This window comes from Pleurodeles waltl, chromosome 7, assembly GCF_031143425.1.
Source record: "Pleurodeles waltl isolate 20211129_DDA chromosome 7, aPleWal1.hap1.20221129, whole genome shotgun sequence".
Classification (NCBI taxonomy): domain Eukaryota; kingdom Metazoa; phylum Chordata; class Amphibia; order Caudata; family Salamandridae; genus Pleurodeles; species Pleurodeles waltl.
This window is the reverse complement of record NC_090446.1, coordinates 1046907775-1046929490: the sequence shown is the minus strand read 5'-3', so window position 1 is coordinate 1046929490 and position 21716 is coordinate 1046907775. Positions and strand designations below refer to the sequence as shown.

Here is a 21716-nt window from a genome sequence, read left to right as displayed (position 1 = left end):
AGAAAGGCCACAAACTTGTAAATGTAAAACACAGTTTCAATATTTTAAACCTGGGCTCAACCTCGGATAGCTATGACAGAGAGCAGGCAGGCTTAATTTAGGAAAATCTGCAAAGTATTTAGCGATAATACAACAATTAAAAAGCCAAAACATAACACAATAAAAATCCTACAACTAATTTAGAAAAAAAAAAAAACATTTATTGAATAAAATGACACCAAAAAGACATAAGGGGAACCGGAGATATAACTTTTGTTAAGGTTTAGGCCAAAAAGAGCAGAGAAAAAGTAAAGAGCGACTCAGTTGCCACTGTTCATGGTTCAGTTGGATAAAGATGCATATTCAAATCAACCACAATGGAGCACAAGTCAGATACGGCAAGCAGGTTCGTCCCGGTTGAAGATTTTATTCTCTGCCTTAGGGCCTCATTATTCATCTGGTGGTCCAAGGACGTGGTTCCCGATGGGTGGCGGCGGTCTGAGTTTTGCTCAGCCACTGCGACGCTGAACTCAGTGACACCATGCTGATTACAGCTAAGAAAGCCAGTGCTGGGGGCACAGGAGGACCACTACACTGCCCAGCACCCTCGAAATGCGCACTGTCGGGTTTTCAGACAGTGCGCATTCCAAGGCTGCTGTAGTGCTACGGTATTGGCCCCCTTAAGGAAGCCGAGACGAATACCGTAGCACTGTTCCCCCCGGGCTGACCAGCGGAAACATTGTAATACGACTGGGGTGAGGGGGTGCCACCGGCATGATGGTGGCCCCTCCTTCCCCCACGGAAATTTGCGGTCCCATGGTGGGGTCACCAATGTCATAATGAGCCCCTTAGTCTCTGAAATTAAAATCCTCCAGCAGGTCATGTTTGCAGGCTATATCTGCCCAAGTTCTGTAGAAGCCAGATAGCTGCTGGTCGAATTCCTACAGAAGCCATTGATTTTGGCTGGAAAAGCTACTAGAGTGTGAAATTCATATTTCACAGCTGCCAATATCTTCTTAGTGTGGATACTTTTCTCACCTTTGCCTGTTCAAAATTTCTACCACCACACTTAGGGCCTGATTACGACTTTGGTGGTTGGACCCGCAGGCCGCCATGTTGTCGTTCTTGAAAAAACACGCTGGCGGTTCCCCAGACCATGAGTTACACGGGCTGGACCACTGGCCGCCAAGCAAAAAAGGCAGACAGACACTCAGTTGTGTGGTGGCTTGTATCTAGGCGACCCAACCTCCAGCGCCTCGGCCAACCACTGAGCTTTTTACAAATCGCATAGTCGAATCACAACCAGCACATATTGATTGTTACATAGATTAGGCACCTCTTTTTCCATCACTCCATAGAACACCCTGCACACACTTTTGTCCATTCAGACCCCATTGCACTTACCCTGTTAAGTAAGTCCTTGTCACCCTCTTTTTGTTGTCCACCATGTCACTTGTAAAAAAAATCCCTGTATCTCTGAAGATGAGTTAAGAGTGATAGTGGATGAAATCAATTGTTTGGAGCACAAGTCCAGCATACTCCTCTCAGTAGGAAAATGGAAATGTAGGACAGGATTGTCAGCAGAGTGAATGCTGTAGGCACCACCCGGTGCACAAAGGAGGACATTAGGAAGAGGTGGAACGACCTCAGAGGCAAGGTACGTTCCCTGGTCTTCAGGCACCAGCTGCAGGCCAAGAAGGTGGTGGCCTTCCCAGTGCCCCATTACAACTCTTTGCTTGGGATGAGAAGGTCTTAGCCATTCCGCAACCTGAGAGGTTGTCAGGAATACCTGGGGAAGTAGAGTCTGGTAAGTTACAACAAAAAAACTGCCACAAAACTTCAATGTCTTGCAACGCCTGCAGCTCAGCCTTTGCCACTGTCTTGTTCATGTGCTTCACCAGCATTCAATACCCAGAGTATCTGAGCGTTAGCACTGTCAATCTGTATTGTTGGACCCAACATCACAGTAACTGAGGCCCATCACATGCCGTATGTCCAAATGTGCATGGAAATCTCACAATAACAAAACACTTTCCAGGATCCATGATTATGGCCCAAAATGTAAATGTATGCTCAAACCTAAATTCAGCCTGCATACAGATAGGCAATACACAACAGTTGTCAAGCGTTGAGGAATAGAGGGAGTGACCTGACTGCAACTCCCAGCAGGCCATGTTTTTGTAACTCCAAACAGCAGCCCAGTGTTCTCTTGTCCAAAGACCCCTGTTTGTCAACTCCCAAATGAAATCTACACACCTGGGGGGCATAACATTTGTCAAGTTTGTGTAGTAGAGAGAGTGACCTGACTGCAACTCCCAGAGGCCACTGTTTCAGTAACCCCAACCACCAGCCCAGTGGCTACTTGTACAAATACACATTTGTGAACTCCCAAATGAAGTGTACGCAACTGGGGGGGATATCATTTGTCAAGTGTGTATAGTAGAGACAGTGACCTAACTGCAACTCCCAGGAGGCCCTGTTCCAATAACTCCAACCACCAGCCCAGTGGTCCCTTGTCCAAATACCCCTGTTTGTGAACTCCCAAATGAAGTCTACTCACCTGGGATGATACCATTTGTCAAGTGTGTGTAGTAGAGAGAGTGATCTGAATGCAAAGCACAATAGGCCCTAATCCAGTAACTCCAACCACCATCTCAGTGTTCAATTGTCCAATTACACCTGTGTCTTAACTGACTTAAGTGTACTCACCTGGGAGGATACCATTTACATAGGGTGTGTCGTAAAGGGAGTGACCTCGCTGCAACTCCCAGCAGGCCTTGTGTTAGTAAATCCAAATACCAACTCACTGTTCACTTGCCCCAATACATCTGTTAGTGAACTCTCAAATTAAGTTTACTCACCTGGGAGGATACCATTTGTCAAGTGTTGGGAAGTAGAGGGAGAAACCTGACTGCAACTCCCAGCAGGTCCTGTTTCGGTAACTCCAACCACCAGCCCAGTGTTCTCTTGCCCAAAGACCCCTGTTTGTCAACTCACAAATGAGGTTTACTTATTTACTGGTAGAGATCAAGCACAGATCATGCTCAAATCAGAGACATGTCTGTCTACCTAGCTCTATCTTGGCTTGCTAACCCAAGATGAAACTATTGAGGACAGTAATGACACCTTGCCCAGTGTGTACAACAAGTATTCCTAAGGCCTCAAGGTGCATCACCAAATTGGTAACAGCAACAGACACATTGACACAGCACTGTGCACATGATGACTCCAGTCACATATACAACAAAGTCCTGGATCTCCCTGCATCCCAAAATGGTTAAAGCCATATGTTGCCTCTCTATTTTGTTGCCTGCAGTGGTGGTAAAATGTCATTTCCATTCCATCCTTCAAAGTGCAACTGACCTGCTCATCTCATCAGCATTGGCAGGACCATTCGTCCCCAACCTGTGTACCTAGGACAGAGTCCATCATCTCATGCCCCCCAGTCCTGGATCCTGAGATGCAGTGCAACACTTCAGACAACGAGGGTATAGGAACAAGTTGGAGAGGGCACCCTGTGGCAGGGGCTCAGGCCCGTGGGGGTTGAGTGCGCGGGAGGGATGCTGTGGGCCAGCGGGGTGAGGCCAATGAGGCTGCTCTTGGCCAGGACATCATCAGCCTCATCTTGGGAGTCTATGGCATGATGAGCCAGGTAGTGACCAAACTCCGGGAAATCAAGCAGCTACGGAGGAACATGCATAGGGACATGTGTGAACAGATGGAGGCCCACGGTTCCAACATGGCCTCCTCACCACCCTGTGCAAAGCTTTTCAAAACCAATCTACCCCTTCCTTTAGCTCACCAACAGCAGTCCCATCAACATCGGCACCAGCCACAAGAAGGGAGACCTTGCCAGAGGAACAACAGGCCATATACATCCCTGCCTCTGTAGCATCTGATCCTCTCTCTCCCCTGCAAGCAGGGACATACAGCAAAGAATCCAGGAGGTGCAGATGGCAAGACACCTACCACTGCCAGCAATACACCTTTTCCTTAAGGACCTCCTTTGTGTGCCACACATTCACTCTGGACCGATCCTGAACCACCTACCATTTCCAATGGGAGGAGTACTCTGGACTTTGGACTCTCAATGGTGTGGCATCTACTCCAGTGATTTCATTCACCGTGACTGACCCTTTCACATTTTTTTTTTTTTTAGCCATGCCATGTATATTTTCTGTTAGTTATAGCTTCACAATAAAGTCACTCTTCACTGACTCATTGTCTGCTGATTTTGATTTCATATTTAGCCACATAGATATGTCAGGCCTTGTGAATGACCTACATTATCTGGAACAATTCATGTCCGCTTCGTATGTCAGAACAGCATCACATACCAATGTCACAACTCTGAAATTCCCACATGTGCCATGCCAGATGTCATGGTGAAGGTACCTGTACAACGACCAAACCAAGAAGTATAGGCTAGAAACCACACATATGACACAAGTAACATAGCAAGCATCTGGAAAACCAAGTACATTGCAATAAATCTGTCACAAACAAAGCAACATCATCAAGGTAGGGATGTGTCAAGAGCTATCTAATCAATCAGCATTTGGCTGAATATTGCAGAGTATCAGCTCCCTAGATGTTTCCAAAACACTCAACTCCACACATTCTCACAACTACAGTTCATTGTACAGTCACAGTCATAACATCACATGACATACTTACACTTATGAGAAGCAGTGGATGAGATCTTCTCGCAAGACGGTTCCTTCTTCTTCATCACGGTCATCCTCAGTTGGCATGCCAGGATTCTCACCTGGTAGAACTGCAGGCTCCCCCTCCTCTGGGATGTATGGGATATTCCTCTGCAGGGCGATGTTTTGGAGCATGCAGCAGTGATCTGACCCACTTTCCCGGGTGAGTGCAGGAGGGCTCCTCCAGTCTTGTCCAGACAGCTCAATATGGCCTTCAGGATCCCAAAAGGCCGTTCCACTGGCTGCCATGTTCTTCCAATGGCCTCACTGAAGCAGACTTCCCCTGGTGTAAGAAGATTCCTCAGCGGCATCAACAACCAAGGACAGTGTGGATATGCTGAGTCTCCTGTTAAGGAATGGGACATAGGTGCAACAATGAGTCACTCAGTTCATGACTGTAGCACCTTACCTTGCTCACACACAATCAGGACAGACGTGACGACTTACCAGCCAGCCAGGCCCTCTCAGGTTGCAGTTGTGACATCAGCTGGGGTATGGCGCACTATGAAGTAATTATGTGCTGATCTTGTATAACAGTCACACACATTCGAGATGCAGAGATTCGCCAAACAGACAACTTGCACATTGATGGAATGGAAGTTCTTACTGTTGCAATATACTTGTTCAATGGCCTGCAGTGGCACCAAGCCACCATGTGTGCCATCAATGGCCCCCATCACATGTGGGAGGTGGGCAAAACCATAGAAGTCATCTGTCACATTAGCTAAATCCTCAAGTCTGGGGAACCTGATATAACTGTCAATGTGTTTCAACATTGCTGATAGGAAATCCTTCAACACCAGACTGAAAATAGATTGGGACATACCAGCAGACAAGGCCACTGTATGTTGGAAGGACCCTGTGGCCAGGAAGTGCAATACTGACATGACTTGTACAATGGGTGGTATGAAGGTTGGATTACTGTTAGCTGGCATCAGATCTGGCTGCAACTGACGGCATAAGTCCACTATAGTTTGCCTATTCAGACGGTATAACTGGATGACGTGGCATTCCTCCATGGTCTGAAGGTCTGGCAGTGGATGGTGGACAGAAGGTTGTCACATCCTCCCTCTCCCAGGGTAACTATGTGTGACAAGACATGATTTGTAACATTTGTCAGTGTGTCTGTTTGACCTGGCCCTTTTTGCAGGGTCATCCCCAAACCTTTTGCCTTCCTCCTTTTTTTCTGACCTCTTTTTGTTGACTTTAGGACTCTGGGCACTTTACCACTGCTAATCAGTGCTAACATGCATGTGCTCTCTCCCCTACAACTTGGTATAATTGGTTTACACCTGTTGTGCTTATTTAATTTACCCGTAAGTCCCGGCCGCAGCACAGATTGCGCCACCCACAGAAGTAGCCTTTCAAACCTGTCTCAAGTCTGCCACTGCAGGGCCTGCGTGTGCAGTTTACTGCCACACTGACTTGGCAAGCCAAACCACTTGTCAAGGTCTAAACTCCTTTTACTACACCTAAGTCACCCCTAAATTAGGCTCTAGGTAGCCCCATGAGCAGGGTGCTGTGTATGTGAAAAGTAGGACGTTTTTATTTGTTCCATGTCCTAGTAGTGACAAACAGTCTATTTAGTTTCTCACTACTGTGATTGTTGCTCCTCTCATAGGATTGCATTGAAAATGACTTGCCAGATGTCTAAGTGGTATATTCTGATCTATGAGGAGTAGCGTGGGCATGTTTGGAATGGTAGTGAGAAATCCTGATTATAGATGTAGGTGGATTTTTATTACCATTGTAGAAATGCCACTTTTAGAAAGTAGGCATTTCTATGTGCTTATGACTCTGTGCTCTGCGGCAGTGTGACAGCTCCACTTGGTGCATGCTTTCCAGACAGCCATCACACAGGAGGGTTTATGTGTGACAGAAGAGGCATCTGAATACTGATAGTCTTCCTGGGCTGGGGAGAGGGAGGGTCGTTCATACCTTACATGTGAATAGGCTGTGTCCTGACCTCACACAATGGACCTAGACATCCCTATTGATGTCTGGAGACTGGGCTGGATTGAAAGGGTCTTGTGCTTCACTTGAAAGGGCTCTTTTGAAGTTACCCCCTGAACAAGGGCATTTCTGAGTATATGTAGAGGGGCTGATTGCTAGAGAACTTTCTTGGAACTGGGACCGAACCTCTGTCAGAAGGACTACTGGATTACACAAAGGACTCATCTGGACTGCTCTTCTGTATGTTGCCCTGCTGCCAGTACTCCCTGACTTGGACTTTCCTGGCACTGCTGGATTGCCAGGAAGAATCGCCACTGTTTTCCCTGATGTGCTGGCCAGCCTGGTCCTGTGTGCCCCATTGACTCTCCCAGGCAGCCCAGTGTGTGGGGGAGGGGGTGCTGGTTTTGTTCCTGGTCTCCCTACAACTCTAGCACCTGAAGAGCGCTACAATTTTCTTTACCGGTTGTTGCATGGTGCAGGAAGAGCGCTTCAACTTATGGTTACACTGCCTTATTCTGCTCCTGGATCCTTGTGTGCGCTGCACTAAATACCTCTGCCTGGGGCACTGGTGCGTGAGGATTGCTGCTTCTGGCCTGCCTGTGAGCGTACTGCATTGTGACCGAAGAGACTGGGTGCAGCGTCTCTGGGGTTTTTCCCCTGACCCCACACACAGCGCCCCCTGCCTTGGGCCGTTGGGTGCCACTCAATTGGATATTGCCAGCACCGGGCCAACTCCCCATCCTCTCTACAGCAGACCCTGTGGCAACTATCCGCGAGGTCCAAGGACTGACTGTAGGTGGACCGCCAGCACCGCGTGACGTCAAGGATTGCGCACATCTCCCCTAGCCTGCAGTCACGCTCCTGACAGGGAACTATCGTAAATCCTGGAGCAGGCACGCAGGCACATTTTCCACAACGGACCGTCTGGCTCACAAGGGAAGTGGTTCCCTAGGGGAAGCGTGGGCCTACCATAATTACTGTAATAGACGCACCCTTGAATTTGTCAGCAACCTGCACTTAGGAGTTAAGAACCTGCCACCTTTCATAAGGCACGCGGGCAGCTGCAGCTAACTAACTCAAGAGTGGGGGACCCCCCCACTGTAGAAGGTTTCCCTCCCTCCCTCACCCCCACCACCCCTCACCCCCATCTGATCTCCGTGGGGTCAATTCTTAGGAACTGGGCATGTTGAGTATCTCTAACCGTATTGCTAGTAAAAGGTTCGCAGGTGCCTATTTACTATATAGATTTTAGTAAAAGCACCAGTGGACTGCACTCTATGTGTTTTAGGGTAACAGTGGTACTCATGTGCCTCTGGCTACTGTGATGTTTCTTGCCCTGACTGAATGTCGTTTGTGTTCCTATACTAAGATAATCAGTGCCTTGACAGTGATTTCAGGGTGTGCACTGTGGTTAAGATTTGGTGATAAGAAGCATGTCATGTGGGTCGTTGTATTACCAGAGGAGTAGCTAATATCTCAGTCCTTGTATGCTGTGTGCAAGAATTATGTTTTATGCTATTTCGACCTATGATGTATATGTAGGACTGGGATTCTCTGCACGATACTTATGGGCTATGTTGTTGTTAAACTTTGAGATATATATACAATATAAGACACTTTAAATTTTTCTAATCCTGTGAGGAGTCTCTTTTTGAAGTGTATTTATGGTGTCAGTGGTGGGAGTGTGCTGTGCAAGCGCTTTACACATGACCTCTGGGGAAATGTCTGACTGCTCTGAGTCAATCTACCGGAGGTGAGCACAGGTTATCTTTGGTGTGTAACTTACTCGCCCTGACTAGAGTGGTGGTTTCTGCCTGGCTGAGGTGCATACCCTAGCCAACCAGGAACCCCATTTCTAACTGTCCACAGCAACATATATGATGCATGCCAACAATATCATGTGAAAAAGCATTTCTGACTGGATAGGCATGATACCCAGTACACACCACAGCTGGAAACTACACAAGGGTTAAATGTGAGCCCATTGGTTGTCAACACGTATCCACAACACGGATTTGGTCGACACCCAATTATCTGCTACCCTTTTGCCCCTTAAAATGTGACTGTATTTTACGACTACCAAAAATACTGTTAGTGGTGGTGAACCACCGTCCTATGCCATCTGTGCCCTGCAACATACCGCACTGGTGGTTGTGTAGTCGGACCTACACAACAAGACAGATTCAGGATGTTTCTAATGCTATGAAACATATATTGCTGTTGTGAAAAGTTTTATAGGGCCATTTAAAGCGTATCAAGCTGCCAAAATGGCAGATGCCTGACCAGCTCCACTGGACATCAGGAACCTCCAGTGCGGTAGGCGGTTCTAACCGTGGTGGACACAGCCATAGGACAATGTTCTAGCTTGTGGCGGTCGTGGCCCAATAGCTGTGTCTGTCAACAGAGATGACTACGCACATTGCTTAAGTCTGCGCTGCACTGTGCAATATCAGTCACTTGACTCCTGACACTGCTGCCAGCAACCCCTCCACCACTTCAGCTGCTGTGTGCCACCTCTGGGAACAATCATGCCACATCCAACAGGTAAAAGGGCCTCTGCCTTCTCTCCAGAGGAGCTGGAGAAGCTTGTGAGGGAGGTCCTTCCCCTGGATGTACAGCTCTATGGCTCTATATAATCACTGAAGGTGTGGGGTAGTAGGGAACCGAAGGTAAGACTGGGTCAGTCTTATATCGGTGTCCAGTATTGGTTAGGTTGCTTTGGATCCTAAAGCAGGGGAGTCATTGTTGGAGAATATCCAGGCAGGGGGGTGCTGTGTTGTCCTACAGGGGAAGGGGGAATTTCCCTTACGGACTAGGTGGTCTCACACACATAATAGTGTCATGCTTCATCATATGACCACCTAGCCCCACCCAAGCAAGATGATACTGCTTGGGCGGACTCAACCTCTTGGTTAAAAGAACCAGAGGGAGTACTGAAATTAAATTGACTGGATAGTTACTTAGATCCAGATGAGGTGAGTAATAAAATTACCAAGCATGTCACCGATAGTTGCTGCTAGTTTTAATATAGGTGCATGCTGGTAAGACTAAAAACAAGGGGAAGAGGCTCGTTAGAGAGTAATGTCTCCTGGAGTCTAAAATGAAAAATGGATGACCAACATGTTTCTGCCCTCACTAGGTGCTGGTAGGTCAGGGGCATTCGTCAGGGTCAGAGCACACGCAGTAAGTGGAGTGCTCAAAGTGGATAATGAATGGCCTACCTGAACGGGTAGTTCACGGTGGGGTAGGTCAAGGGGTAGGGGGCGATTTGCTTCTGGTCTGGCTAATGCCGGGGAGGGGTTTTCCCTTGTAGTCACACTCACTCCAAAGGGAATACCATGGGGGGTACCTACGTGCCGGAGCCAGGCCGCTCTGGTCAGAGGAGCTGGTACCTCATTGGTACAACTGACTCTTTTCAACCCCATCCTTTTTCTCATCACAGGCTACACTGTGCCCCTGTGAGCCAGTAAGAATGCTTGTGTGCCTGTTGTTGCAGTCTGTGTGGTATCAATGGGATGTACATGGTGCAGGTATTTGCTACTGGTACTATGGGTTGAATTCATTCACATTGTGTTGTGTGATGTTTTTGGGGATTCTATATCCACCTTCTGTTGGATGCACATAACTGGGCAAAGAGGCTTTACTGCCCTCCAATAACAATGACAATTATTTGTTTATGGTGGTTTTAAATGTTAAACAACATGTATGTGCATGACAGCATGAGCTGTCTATGCATCTTGTCTGAGACATTTGAGGAACTTGTAAGCAATGTGTATTGTGCCACAGATCTTTCACCTCACATCTGGCCTTGCCAAACTGCTGTCTGAAAGGCATCTCATGACTCACTGTGCCCTTCATGCTGCCACATATGCTACATTGCTGATGGCCACATGATGTACGGTCATGTATGGAAATGATGGAAATGTCATGTAGGTTCGGTGATCTCAGCCTGCAGAGACAGGGCCTAGCAAATGTATCTCCCAGCATGGGACATAGTCCAGAGTGAGTCACTGTGACTATGCAACTGTGGTTGTGCCCACTCCCTGTACACTAGCAGATCCTGGCATGTGGCCAATATGAGGCTCTAGTTGCAACACTTGTACTGAATGCCTCAGTCCATTGACTAGATTAGGAATTGGGACAGAGGTAAATCCCAGAACTATTGGATAAGTGTATTTTGCATCATTGTCAATGTGTGTCTTTGACTCATGACAGGTCCCTTACTCCCACAGCTTAGTTGTCACCTTCACAGAAGTCATATTTGTCCTTTACAAGCTTATTGCACAAGTGACAGACCCACTGTGCAGACAGTTTGTAGATTCCTGGGAGACTATGACATTTGACTCAGTAACTTGGTTACATAACAGACATTGTCCAATTTATACCTTTGTATGTTGGATCCCATCACTGTAGTTTAGACACATATGTCCAAAGGAGTGTCCTGTGGTATAGGTACATACTACAGAAACCCACCCTGAAGTGGCATGAGTCTGCATTTGGTAGGCCACATGTCCATATATGCACAGGGAAGACACTTTCTGTACTCACCATGTCAGCCCCTTTATTGTCTTTTCACTCAAGAGTAAGGGTGAAATCTGCTCTATTGAAGTCAGTCTTGTAAAGTGCAAATGTGTTGGTCCAGTCAGGCCTAAGGAGTTTACCCTTCAGAAGCCACATTGGTGTGTAATGTTTCAGTGTGGCTCACATCAGAGTACATGTTGCTGGAGCCTGGGCTGCCTGATGTGAGTAGGCTTGCTTAGTCATTTTAGGCCAAGAGCAGGGTAGTGGTTAGTCTGCAGATGGATACAACATGTCCCTGTACTTATTGGCATGTGTGCTTTACACGTGCGGTATGTTGACACATTTACCATTTTTTTCTTGGTGTTTCTGACCTGTGTGACACAACCATCTGGGCTTGGTTTGTCTCTTGCATCCATACAGGTCAACGCCCATCACAAGAAGGTGATTTGGTGAGCCGTCACCTGGAAGGTGCAGACCCTGGGGATCCACAGCTGGCAGAGTGCCCACTGTTGCAAGAGTTGGGAGGACCTGAGACGCTGGGCCCAGAAGATCACAGAGTTCTAGCTGGGGCTTTCCTCCCAACATGGGCAGGGCGCACGTCGGACCATGACCCCTGTAATGTCCTGCATCCTAGCAGTGGTGTACCCTGACCTTCATGGGCATTTGAGGAGAGCACAGCAGCAACAAGGGTGTAAGTACAGGGTATATTCCTGCCTGTCAAATTGCCAAGTTGATGTGCTCGGTTCTGACATCTCTCACTGATGATTGGTGGTGGGCCATGTGTGACACAGTAAATGAGTAACTGTTTGTGTACATATGTAATGTGGTGCATACTAATGTGCCTTGCCTGTTAGCCCAGGGATCTAGGACACAACTGGATAGAATCCATAAACAATTTGCTCTCCAGGGAGAAAACATGGTTGTGTACATTGATCAATCAAGTAATATTTGTTGTTGAAGTAGATGTAAATTGTACACTACAGACCACAACTGCTCAGTGTTAGAGGCCAAAGAAAAAGAAGTGATGGATCAATATCAGCTATGTGTCTGGTCAATGAGTAAACGTGCATCTGCTCCTAGAGGCCACTTTTCTTCAGTGTGTGACGAGTGCTGGTGCCTCACTTGTCATGTGAAGGTGCCCATCATACATGTGACAGAGCTTACATTGTTCTTTGGGTGCAGCTACAGATCAAGACTTCCCCTTGGTAAGTGGGGAATGTCCATTGACATGATTTATGTGCCATCACTGTTGCCAACATTCCTCATGTCTACACGTTAGCATGTGTCCCTTTTGACAAAACGTTGGCACTGCTGTTCCATGCATGGTCTACCTATGTTCATGTGATGATTTTTGTATTCCCTCACATATATGTGCATGCCAACCTGTGTTTATAATAGGACATTTGCAATGGGGCTACAATTCATGTGCTGCCACAGACAGGAGTGTGTCACCATTGATTGTTGGCTTACACATACCCTCATCCGTCATAGTATGTCATTTGGCATGTACAACTGCAATAGCATTGAGGGACATGACTGATATGAACAGGGTTTTTATACACAATGTACATTTCCATGCCATTGATGTAGCATCATGTGGCAAAGTGCACTACACATGTATAACAGGGAAGGATCGTTACCTGGCTGTTGGGGTGCATCGTGGATTGACTTGCAGTTATGTTGGCATCACATGTGGTTGGTTACAACCATTCATCCACAGACATCTGGGTTTGAAGGACCAAAATGGATAAAGTGATGCAGCTTCCCATTGGGCAACATGTTGAGGGCCTTCTACAAATACTTGAAAATCTCTGGGCCTCTCCAACATACAAAGGATTTATGCATCTACTGATGCAATCAGAGTATGTCATTCTAAGGGGTGCCAGACATTAGAGGTAATTTCCCTGTAGCTTTCTGGTTCATTGTGTTGTGGATTTTAGAGACATATATCCCTGACAATTTGCACATGTTGTCTACAATGTACATTTCCATGTCAAATGTGTAGCATATCTGAGCAACATTAGTACTACCCCTATGACTTTATTAGGACATATTACACATGGTGAAGTGTTGATTGTTTATATGTTTCCAGTGTGACATGAGAATTTCCATGTCACCTTCATCACGCTACTGTATTGCTGTCAGCAACGTGTCAGGTTTTTGGAGAATCATTTTCTGATTGGTGTGTCATTGTGTATGTGACAAATAGATGTCTGCATGGCTTTGTGTGGGATCTGTGGGAAGGAACTTGGCACTGGCCTACTATTGTATGACAACAGGTAACTGAGGTATGCTCCATGAGGCAAAGTATTGATGGTGATGTGGTCTCCTACTGGTTCAATGGTTACTGTGATTGTACAACTTCACCCATGTAATTGTAGTTGTCTGAGATCTGATTTTCCTGAGGGCAACTGTTGACAGTTCAGATGGCATGCATGCATATGGTATAGTACATTTAGGTGGCACTTTGATGTAGTTTGTTGCTGGGGCCTACATGACGTCATGGTAATGTTTGCTAATCACAGCTGTAGTTCAAGTTTGATCAGGAACATGTGGTGAAGCTTTTCCTCTTTGTATATGCAGCACCAGCCCAGTCAAGCGAGGGAGACAGGGCACAACCACGTGGGGAAGCATCTGGCCTCGGCACCACCAGTCATGACACCACCGACACAGAGGGACCCAGTGGCACAGAGGGCCAGGATCAACCTCCTCCCAAACCCAAGAGGCCCCACTGACATCCCAACCTATCCCTTCCACACCAAAGTCCTCCCCTGTCGCACCTGCCTCCCCTACAAGCACCCATGCCCCTCCCCCAAGAAGAAGTCAACCCTTCCAAAGAAAAAGACCCCCCCTCAAAATCATCCGACCCCACCACACCCTACTTAAGGATGACCCCTGAGGTGCCTGCCTGCCCACTTGATGCTTCTTCCTGTGGAGGTTCCCTGGCAGTGACTGGAGTCAAGTGAGCACACAGTAATGTGCATGGACACTATGGACTGGCCAATGGCTTTTAATCTTCTTCATTTCAATTCAATAAACCCAAGTTGTTGCTTTTTGGGTATACATTTGTCCTGCAATTACTTTTCTAACTTTATGTTGTTCCTGAGTAACTTGTGTTGTATGCCTACAGTTGAGTGTGTTTCACCCTGATTCCTGATCCATTTGATGTTGTTTGCAATATCTGACTTTGTGGGCAGTGCTGGTATCACCCAAGACAAGGGTAGATGTTGACTGTATGGCTATATTTTTGTTAATGCAATTGGGTTGTCATTCCATTGTGCTATGTTTGGTATGATAAATACTTTTGTTTGTCCACACATGGAGGGTGTTCAATTGTGCTAACTTCCTTTATATTAGACTGAGCATGTGTCCTTTTTGCTGTGTGTTCCTTGCAGCTACTTCATCTAGATGTATGGCCCCTGCTGTTGATGTTTTATGTGCTTTCTTTGCTTGCACTTAGGGGCTAGGGCTTACCCAAGCAGGGGCCAAAAACAGAGTACAGTCCATTTTCAGTTGCTACTGGCCAGCAGGGCAGTTCAGGAAAAAGGCATCTTGCAGTTTGATGTGGCCCTGTAGTCACGCAGGATATCAGCCAACTAATCCTTGTAAATCCACTTCTTATTAATTATTCCTGGGTACAAGTGGAAGCAGGTCCATCCCTTCAAATCTCCACAGAGGCTTCAAACAGCTTGTCCAGTTGTCTACTGTTCTTTTGCAGTTCAAGCAAATATTGTGATGAGCTACGGGTGAGATGCCAACTTTCTAGGTTTCACTAGCCAGTGGGTGGAGATGACTCCTGGATGCTCCCCAACCAATGAGAAACCTGTTTCACTTACAGCAAACCTATCTCATAGTACACTATCCTGAGGGGAATCCAACATGGCAGAATTTTTCTGCCCTTGAATGGAGCTTGTGTGTCAGCCAAGGGTGTGTTTAGGGAGCAGTCCCCTCCCCCTTCGCTACACCAAACTGACTGTGGGACCTGCTCACCCTCCCACAAGGCTGGTGTCAAAAAGGCTTCTTTTCTCCACATCTCACTTTACACTTAACTATGAATAGGCAGGCCTCATCCTGTCCCTTTCAACTTAATGAAGGACCTCAACACTCCCCTGCTATCCTTTCTGAGCTGAGATCTATCACAATTACGGTCATTGTAAATAATGAAAATAGCTTACACAAATGCACACAGTTTCAAATCAAACATTGATGCTACTTCTTGGTTGTGCTTTCATGAAATTGTACCAGATATTGGACCTCTGCATGCATGCAAATCAGGGTCGGAGGACAAAAGAAAGGTGGTACATGGAAAGAGTATAATTGACAGGGAGATGCTCCACTTCGCTCCACTACTCTTGTAGCAGCAGACTCTTCAGGTAGCTCTATTCCAAACTCTGGTGAGGGGTACAGCGGGCTGACTCTTAGGTTGCATACCTGTTCCTCCTCAAACAGCAGTACATTCATGTCTCTGGGCCCTCCCCTGTTTGTGAGGTCCTGGAGACCTGTGCTTGTTAGAGAGGTTTCAAAGTGCACGTCTGGTTGGCCGTCACAAGACGGTCGGCCAAAGGGACATGCGCACTTTGAACTGAAGTGCCCAGGCAGCCCACCCTCCTCTCTGCTGCTGCCGCTGACCAGGCTCCGCCCCGTCCTGACACTCGGTTCGGGGCGCTTGGATAAAAAATAAAATGTTAATTAATTACTTTATCATTTTATTTTTCACGTCTGGAGCTTTTGGGGCATTTTAGTTGGTGACACAACTCCGCTCTAATGGAGGAGCTGCCCTTGGAAAAATGTTCCAACTGTGAAGTAAAAACATAAAACAACATGCACTTTAAAGTAGCCACTGGCTTCCTCCAAAGCGGACATAGAATGCACATATAATTATTGTGGTAAAAGTCACCACTTTCCCAATAGGATCCCTGTAAAAGTGCGACTGAGGCAGCTGTCCAGAGGTTCTACTGAAAATGTTTGTGAATTAAAAAAAGTATGTTCAATATGGGTTAAGAAATAATACTTTTTCTTTGCGAACTGGACCCAGATGATGAGAATGTGACACATCTACTAAACAGAGTGGCTTCGACCTGCGGCCACGCTGTTTTCATCAATTCTTCTTCTGTACTCTGTAGTGACATCCACTGGGGGCTACAACGCTCACACCACGCCACCCGATCCAGACGAACCCTTCCAGGAGAAAACTTGTCCACTGGGTAACACACCTGGAAAAGGCAGTCTGAGCAGCAGGACGTGTTAAGTATCTCCTCTCTATCACCTTGAAATGTTTAAAAGCATTTCCTACAGAGGTTCTAAGGGAGGGTGGAGACTTTTTCGAGGGGTGTGGGGTAGGAATTATATTTCATGTATAACTTTGTAAATAAAAGAAAGGATGACATTAAAAGTAAACTACAGGAGCCACAACACAAGAGAAAATTAAAACGGTAGAATAAAGCAAAAAGGCGACGAAAATAAAAGGAAGGCCAGTGGGTAATATAAAAAATCGCCAGTTGGAAAAACTGAAAATTAAGAAAGCTCCACCTTAAGACAAGAATAACTCTTGACTACGAACTCCAGGTTGGTGATCTGATTATTAAGCGTTTTTATTTTTAAATGGCACCAATTTAACAAGTAATGGCTGTCTGGAAAGTTTATTCACGCAGACGTCCATAAATAGCTCAAGGGATTATTGACGTGGAGCAAAGAGTTACTCAATTAGAAGATGCTGGTGTGCTTAATTGATTCCGAGCAACTTTCAGTAAAAGCTAATTGATGACTTGGAAAATTGAACTCGCTGGAAGGAGGAAAAGAAAACAAGCACTGGCAACAAAATAGGTCTGGCCTTGGAATGCTATTGTACTCGTTCTTTTTTTTTTACATTTCTTATTGCAAGCATGTGCTACAAAAAAAAAAGAAAACAGCCACTAATTAAATGAGTCTAACGTTTGCTTGCAATAAAAATGCTTCATAAATCAATTCTAAACTGGTGCGGATATTTAAAATTGATGTTTGATTGTGCCATACATTTTACCATTATTTTTTCATGAAGGCAAATGAAGAAGAAATCCTTACTCAACTGCGCATTCAAATCTCAAACAGCTACAATGCCATTATAACAGCAACTTTAAAGAATAAACATAAACTAAATCATCATCTAAATGGGCACTTTAGTGCAAGCGAAACCAATGTGTGTGTTTTTTTAAGAAAATGTACTCAAATGAAATGAATAAAACACATGCTGAAAGAGCTTTATCACTTAAGACAAATGAATGTTAATTTGCACAGCCTTTGTGCTGTCTAAGTGAAGAGAGTTAATGAGTAAAGTGGGACATGGAGGGTGGAAACAAAATGTGAACGACAATACAACAGAACAATGGAAGAAGCCCGCTAACCAAAATCCTCGCTATGTATGCACATTAGATATGATTTGTTTAAATAACTATAATCTGATAAAACAGCTAAAGCTGTCTCAAAGGCCAGGCCTAAAACCTAGTCTGCCGTACTAATGTGCTTGGAATAACAGTAACGTACCACTGCAATGCAATGGGCCATTGCCAAAAGGACATTATATTGAATGGTGAGAAGCACATATAATATGCTTGGTTGACATCTGACAAATAACTCAAAATGCTTTTGAATATAAAACCCCTTCAGACAGAACAACCGATTGCTTGGTAGCCAGTGTGGTTTCGTGTTTAACATTGAGATTCGGCATGCAAACAAAGCAAATAAAATATCTCAATTTTGCTTCCCTTATTACATTTGTGTAAAATTAGCTTTGATTTGATGCTTGAGAAAGTAATATTTGCTTCACATATGGGAAACAAATGTCTAAAAGAACTGCTCATTTTCCATGAGGGAAGACACACTCTAACCCAGAAAGCCAGGCTCTGTCCTGCACTTTTGACCATGCGGTTGGGCCTGCGCCTTTCTGCATTCACTGTGGTGATGGTTAGCGTTCTGAATAGAGACACCTTACAGAATAATAGACAAGTACATGAATGGATTTAACGGTCAGGGGGCTAATATTTTGTAGCAAAAAGGAGAAGCAGACATTTTTATGGAGAATATAATTCACAATACATTACATAGGGAAAGTTAGAGATACTGCCTAAGTGTCAATGTCAAAGTTCAGGCTGACTGTAGTGAAGTGTGGGCTGGCTACAGGGACCTGGTTAGGCCCGCTGAACTAGAGTACCTTAAACCCTGATTGCCTATTCAAGTCCTACAATGAGACAACCTGTGTTGTTGTGGAGGCTGCTTTTGACATGAGATTTGTTATGCGAGGGCCTGCATTGGTGAAGCTTTGCACAGTGACATTTCCGATGTGGGCTGCATGGTCGATGCGTAATCCTTGCGCCGGAAGGCCTATGAAACACAGGTGATGCGTCAGTTCTGCTCTGGGTTGGGCTGCACAGCAGGGAAGATGCATTGGTTCGGCTGGTCAAGAAATGGGCTGGGAGTGCACCTTCAGGGCCACTTTCCGGGGCCCAGGTGTTCTGCTTTCCCTTTTATTTCATAACTGAGCTTAAAGAACCTCTCTGGAATGCACTTTTGAGTTTAAAGAAGACATTTATTGTTATTAATTCCCCACCCAAAAGTTCCTGAGAGACTAAATTAGTAGATTGGAAGCACACGCTCAAAAGTAGTTGCAGCAATGAAAGTAAAATATATCAAAGTACTTCTCAGTTGCAATGTACACAGCAAATATAGGTGATTATATTATAGCATAACTGCAAAGCAAAGCATAAAAGTCAAATTCATCACCATATGGGCAAGGCGGTAGGGCCTATATTCAGCTTCATCTTTCTGGGGTCTGCAAGTTGATGACTCCGGTCAACTGCGAGAAAGAGATTCTCTACCCAAACGGGAGGCAGGCAACTGACGTCTAGTTCCTGTCTGAAGTCAAGCAGATTGAATCTGACTCACCGTAGCCCAGAGTCATCCTTAAAAGCAAACTCAGTGTGAGAGCCGAAGAACCTTGGAGAGAGGCCAGTTCTCCTGAGCTCCCTGTTCTCAGACTGGATTGCGAGGTAAACACAAAATCTACGTGCTCTTATCAGCTAAGGTCTGGTGTGAAGAAAACAGCTTGGTCCATCTTGTGGAAAAACACAGCTTGGAAAAACAGCTCATCTGCAATGTCTCAACTGCAATGTCTAACCCCACGTTAAAGCCAATAGGCAGCTAACCTAAATATCAAATGTAATGTCTAATGTCATGTCAAAGCCAATAGGCGGCTAAGCTGAATACAGAATGTAATGGCTCATGCCATGTCAAAGCCAATAGGCAGCGAACCTGAATATCAAATGTAATGTCTAATACCATGTCAAAACCAATAGGCAGCTAAACTGAACAAAACATATAGGGGGTCATTCTGACCCTGGCGGCCGGTGACCGCCAGGGTCACCGACCACGGGAGCACCGCCAACAGGCTGGCGGTGCTCCCAAGGGCATTCTGACCGCGGCGGTTCAGCCGCGGTCAGAAAGGGTAAACCGGCGGTCTCCCGCCGGTTTACCGCTGCCCCATTGAATCCTCCATGGCGGCGGAGCGCGCTCCGCCGCCATGGGGATTCAGACACCCCCTACCGCCATCCTGTTCATGGCGGGAAACCCGCCATGAACAGGATGGCGGTAGGGGGTGCCGCGGGGCCCCTGGGGGCCCCTGCAGTGCCCATGCCAATGGCATGGGCACTGCAGGGGCCCCCGTAAGAGGGCCCCACAAAGTATTTCAGTGTCTGCTTTGCAGACACTGAAATACGCGACGGGTGCAACTGCACCCGTCGCACCCCTGCAACTACGCCGGCTCAATTCTGAGCCGGCGTCCTCGTTGCAGGGGCATTTCCGCTGGGCCGGCGGGCGCTCTTGTGGAGAGCGCCCGCCGGCCCAGCGGAAATGTTTGAATGGCCGCCGCGGTGCGGTCATTTGTCGGCGGTACCTTGGCAGACGGCCTCAGCCGTCCGCCAAGGTCTGAATGACCCCCATAATGTGCTACTGGTGAACATTGAGCAACTAATATGCGCAGTGGTGAAACACAAAGTCATTGGTCAAACACAACTAATAGCATCACACCAGGACAGGGATGGTACCACTTGGCAGGGTAGGACTTACATATGGCAGGTGCTGGGTGAAGGTTGTTGGAAGCCTGTTATGTCCCTGAGGCTTCTGATTAGGAGGTTAGCAACCTAGCCCTTGGAGTCACTTTGGAGCCCTGGATTTAGAGGTCCAGGTCCATCCTTCTCACCCAGGCAAAAGGGCAGCAAGGCAACACAGCACAGCAGCAGTCCTTCAGAGCAGCAGACCAGCAAAGTGACAGTCCTTTTAGCAGCACAGCAGTCCTTCTTCCTGTCAGAGTCCATAGGTCCAGGAGTGTACAGAAGAGTTGGGTCTAAGGGTTCAACATTTATACATGGTGCGCACTTTGAAGTGGAGGAAGCTCACAGTTGCCCCCAACCCCCAACCCCAAGGTTTCAGGCATTCCTTTCGTTTCTGTCCTGGCACCAACTTGTCTGGGGTCTCAAAAGACTAGAGACAAACCCTTTGAGAGAGTGCTCAGGCATAAATTGATGCACAAGTCGGGCAGAAGATAGCCTCTCCCCCTTGATAACTCAGAAAGGACCATCCTGCCAACACATCTCTTTCTTTTGTCTCATTGTCTGGGAGCAATACACAAAGACCAGCCACCAGCTACACCTAATCATGTGACCCAGGATCAGGATGCAGGCACCAAATGGTCTGTAGAAGAAAATGACAAGTTTAAAGTGGCATTTAGGGTTTTTTCACTACTAAGACATGTAAAACTTAAAGGTACATGCCCTTCTTTTCACCCTGCTCTGTGAGCTGTTCAGGGACTACTCTAGGGGAGCATTATGAGTACTAAAAAGGAAGGTTTGTGTGTGGCCAAAGGTGTGTTTTGACAGTTTGACCTGGCAGTTGGAACCTGCACACACAGACTGCAATGGCAAACCTGGGACATGTTAAGGGCTACTTATTCGGATGGCACAAACAGTGCTGCAGGCCCACCCACCAGTAGCATTTCATTTACAGGCCTTTGGCATATGCAGTACCACTTTACTAGGAACTCATGAGTAATTTAAAAGTAAATGAAATAGGCCAACTGGGTGTAAACCAATTCTACCATGTTTTAAGGAGAGAGCACAAGTACTTTAATATTGATTAGCATTGGTAAAGAGTGCAGAGTCCTAAAGCCAGCAAAAAGGACTCAGCAAAAACAGGAGTGTTGAAGGCAAAAAATGTAGGGGAGAACCATGCCAAGGATTCCAGGTCTAACAAGGACTGACTTGATAGACAGGACCAAAACCACTGCAGTAGTGCAGATGTAAATGAGGGTTCCATCCATGATTTGGTGGTCCACTACAACAATAATATGGTACTGATCTAAACATGGAGGAGAGACTGCAACAGCCTAATATCTAGTGGTATATATACATATATATATATATATTTATACATATATGATTAGCAGAAGCGATAATTAAAGTGATTGTAGAGCTCCGTTAGAAGTTTCCTAGAGAAGAGTATAACTACAGCAATTTGAAATATTCAGGGTAA

General features: G+C 46.2%; 1 protein-coding gene and 1 long non-coding RNA gene across 2 annotated transcripts in view; one reads left to right on the top strand and one right to left on the bottom strand.

Moving 5' to 3' along the window:
• Window positions 1–21716, bottom strand: part of PITPNC1 (phosphatidylinositol transfer protein cytoplasmic 1) — an 864322-nt gene that overhangs the window by 440824 nt on the left and 401782 nt on the right. The gene's annotated exons all lie outside the window — the stretch shown is intronic.
• Window positions 1–21716, top strand: part of LOC138245892 (uncharacterized) — a 253384-nt gene that overhangs the window by 145453 nt on the left and 86215 nt on the right. Inside the window, exon 2 of the long non-coding RNA XR_011194183.1 lies at window positions 11580–11850. This is a non-coding gene — a long non-coding RNA (uncharacterized lncRNA). The remainder of the gene's footprint in view (window positions 1–11579; window positions 11851–21716) is intronic.